Genomic DNA, 4,691 nt, shown 5'->3' with positions numbered 1-4,691 from the left:
CAGAGGAGCTCCATCTTCTAATTCTTCTCCTCCTCTTTCTCTTAGCTTTTGGTACGTGTGTTTCTTCAGTTCCATTAGCCAATAATTAACATCTAATCTTTTTCCCAAAACACCGAGAAACAATGTTTTGTGTCTACTTTATTTAATTTTAATAATTAATTACATGAGTATCTTAGCTATTAAATTATTTTTTTATCTTAACTTATGATAATAATAAAGAAATTTTATGACACACAAATTCAACCCAACAGAATATATAAATTTAGTTATAATTTTAATTTTTATTATTTTATTTTATCTTATCTTTATCTTATCTTTATTTATTCTTATTTTATTTTTATTTATTTTTATCTTTCATAAGTCAATACTCTATATATATTTAGTTTTACCTTTATATTTTACAATTCAATTCAATCAATCAAAAAATACAAAATATAATATTTTTCATCTTTTTTTTATCCCATTCTTTCATAGTTTTATCATTAGCTAAAAAAAGAACTCATCATATGCAATATAAAAAAACAGAAAAGCTCTGCATACAAGCCCTAATGGCTTATATGCTTTACAAGTTCATTAACAAATAAAACCCAAAACGCGCTGCTACACATATGTCGTATACACGCGCTATATTAGAGATCCCGCTTTTATCTAACTACCAAATTTAAAAGATTTGTTTCCTTCTTCGTTTTCGTTATACAGAGATTTGCTCGTTCTTCTTCTCGCACCTATTCCCTGCTTCTTCTCGATCGTTCTTTTCCCCTCCTTTCTCACTGGTATATTCTTCGTCATTTACGTTAGTTCCTCTCTCTGCAACTCCAACTTCGTTTTCTATTTGATTTGTTGTTTTCTGAAATCAAAGTTTGAACTCGTTTTGAAGATTATGGATGATTCAACCTCATATTGTCAGCTGAATCAGAGCGAAGTGGATTATGAATTTGAATCTAACGAAGTTCCTGAGGTTTGATTTACATACGATTACTTTGAATTTTGTTGCAGTCATTTGAATAGCATTGTGTAGCTGAATAATTCGTGAACATTGACTGTGAAACTAACACGTTAACATGAATATGTCGATTGAATGTAATGTATTAGTTTTGATTAATTATCTGGAATTTATAGCAGACGCTCGGGTGTAGATCAGAACTTTTTTGGGTGTATTTTTGCGAGAAGTGTGGGTGTATTTACAGTTTATGACTTTTTGTGTTATGTTAGCTGAGTTGTTGTTGTTCGGGTGTATTATATCAGACATGATTGGGTGTGTTTTTAGTTTTTGACATGGTGTATTCTGCAGCCTGTGTATTTACAGTTTATGGCTTTTATTGTCATTTTAGTTGAGTTGTTGCGGTTCGGGTGTATTATATCAGACATGACTGGGTGTATTTTTAGTTTTTGACATGGTGTATTCTGCAGTCTCTCTCTGTTGTTGATGACCAGTTTGTTTCGAAGGTTGGAATGACTTTTACCACCCTTGAAGATGCTGGAAAATTTTACAGGAGCTACGTCAAGGCTGCAGGTTTTTCTACAAGAGTTCAGAGCACAAATAGGAAGGGAAACGAGATTAACAATCAATTGATTACATGTAGCAGAGAGGAAAAATGGAAATCTAAAATATCTCAAACAGTACAGGGAACTAAGCATGTCCATTCATCGTACAATAGAGAATAATGAGGAGGCTGGTATTAGACCAAGCAAAACTTACCAATCATTTGTTGCGGCTACCGGGGGTCATCGTGAGTTAAATTTTATTGAAAAGGATGTGAAGAATTACATTACGAGAGAAGTGCGAGAAGCGTGGGTGTGCTTAAAGACTCATTTGATAGGAATTGGAATGATTTTCTGCTGAATTTTGGTCTTGTGGACAACAAGTGGCTTTCAGGTAATGTTTGTTTAAAATCTGCAGCAGAGGTGTAAATTTAATTTTTTTCGGGTGTATTTATAGTCTGTGTTTGGGTGTGTTCTGCAGATCTCTATGAAGACCGTCATATATGGATTCCAATCTATCTGGATCACCACTTCTGGGTAGGGATGAGAAGCACACAAAGGAGCGAGAGCATGCATTCTTTTGGGTGTAAAAGCAGTGTTCTTTTGGGTGTATTTCTGAATTTTCTTGTATTTCACATTTTACATATATATATACATATATATACTTCAGAATCTTATTTTTATGTTATAAAATACTGTTTATTTTTTTTACAACGGTTTAAGGGTTTTAGGTATTAGGGTTTAGTGTTTTAGGGTTTACGGTTAAGGTTTTAGGGTTTACGGATTAGGGGTTAAGGTTTAGGTTTTAAGTGTTTAGGGTTCAGGGTTTTAGGGATAAAGCATCAGGGGGTAGATTTTTGGGTGTATATTCAACTTTCTTTGGGTGTAAAAAATGGCAGGTTATGGGTGTATATTTGGTTTGATGTTTTCCTTCATATTATAGTACCTGTAATTCATACATTTTGAATACACCAGAGAGAGTTTAATTATTGAAAGAAATTTTACAATAAACTGGATTATAATTGAAAAATTTTTACAGCATGTGTTCAATTTGTTACAGGACTATATAACATTTACATTAATCAGTGTCAATATCCTTAGAATCTATCTGACAATTTGGTGATGCACCCTTAGCGGCGGGATGTGCATCAGGCCACCAAATCACAAATCCCTAACAATTGTTTTCTTCTCCTCGCTCATGTTTCTGAATTTCTCACTTAACAAATGTGTTGCACACTTAAGGTCTTTGATTTGCTGTAAACAAAGCAAAATTATAGTCATATATATTTCTATTATATAAAACTGATTTCATCTAAGACATATATTTGTTCCTACATTTTTTTCACCTTGATTTCTCGCTGCCATTTTTTCTGAAATGAAAAATACACACATAGATATCAGCAAGATACACCCATATATATGAGTCAGATACACCCATAGATATCAGTCAGATACACCCATAGATATGATTTAGATACACCCATATATATCAGTCAGATATCACTCAAACATGCATCAATATACAAGGTCAAGCAATATACACCCATGGACAAGCAAATATAAGAACAGTTGCAACTGCTGACTATTACAGTATATCAGTTCAGAAATATACACCCAACAATTTGTGCCATATACACCCAACAAATTACCTCATATACACCCACCAAACTACGGAATATACCCCCAAAAATCAGTTACCAGAAGAACTAGAACAACAAGAACAGTAACACCTAGAAGAACTAAGAAGAACAGTGTAACATAGAACCAAGAATAACATTAAAACCTAGAACAAGTAGAACATGATAAATTGTAAAATGAGACGTAGAGTAAGAAGAATAGTAAAACGTATAACAACGTAGAAGAACAGTAAAACCTAGTTCTTCAATTTCGAAATGTGAAAAATATACAGGAATAGTAATGTAACGTACCTTGAGTATTATAGCTTTGTTTCCTCTGGAGATTCTTGATCGAGAGTTCTATGTTGTGTTGATGGAATTTTCGAATCTTAGCGACGAGTTGTATATCTTCAGTATCGAATGATGCTCGAAAATGGAACGTTTGCTTTTTCTCTGAATGGCTTTGAGAAGTGGAAGAAGTGGGAGAGTCTGCCATTAAGGAGCGGTTTACGCGAAGCGTAACCGTTTGAGTGGAGCGCGTGAATGTTACGCTCTATTTAATATAATTCAGTGCGCGTGTGGAATGTTTGTGGGTTGGGAGCTTGTATCACTTGTAAGGTCTTATTGCTTGTATGTGTAGCAGGCCCGATAAAAAAAAACCTCGTATTACAGTTCTAAATCAATCAATTCCAATATTTGGAAATCTACAAAATTCAGATAAAATATTTTGTCATTTCGCAACTCACTCAATAATAGACAACTCTTTCTTTAAATTACTCTTTTATTTCTAACAAATATGTTGAAAAATTTATCTGTGCAAAAATAAAATTAACATTGTATTCATACTTAAATTAAATTATTCAAACTTTTTAAGATATCCTTTTTAATTTAACTTAATACAATCTAAACTCTAATCTAATCTCATCTACTCTAATCTTAAATTAAATTTTACTCGTTGAATTCGGATAAAAACACTACAAGATTTGCTTTTGAAAAAGCTAATACCATATTAAAAATCTATTTATACAAAAAAAAATTAAATTTATAAATAAAAATACATAAATAAGTATATACTTTACTCCTAGCATTTTTCATTAACAAATTAAACCTTATGATAATTTAATTTGATTCTGATTACCTCACTTGTACATTACAAGCAAGTTATGGCATTGGATGATATTGGCCTATATGGGCAGTGTGATAAATGAGAAGAATGAAAAAAGATTATACTCTTCCAGCCTGACATTATATAATAATGAACATGATTATAAAAGAATAGAGTTGATGAAAAAGTAGAGAAGAAATATAAAAAAAAGTGATGGCTGGTGAAGTTGAACAATCTTTGTCACCAAATCAAAGGGGGAAAAGTGAGATAAGAGAAGTAATCCATAATATGTATAATGAGGACTACGAAGATCTTCCTATAGCCTAGACTTGTGCCCACACTAGTGCCATTGAAAGTGAACAAGACTGGCTCCGATTTCATTGACTTTAATTATGTTTTAATACCAAACATCAATATGGCATATGGACACAATGATATATATATATATATATATATATTGGATGTACCAATGAATTTTGAAAGACACG

Source organism: Arachis ipaensis, chromosome B05, assembly GCF_000816755.2.
Source record: "Arachis ipaensis cultivar K30076 chromosome B05, Araip1.1, whole genome shotgun sequence".
NCBI lineage: Eukaryota > Viridiplantae > Streptophyta > Magnoliopsida > Fabales > Fabaceae > Arachis > Arachis ipaensis.
The sequence above is the reverse complement of the archived record's forward strand: the minus strand, read 5'-3'. Positions refer to the sequence as shown.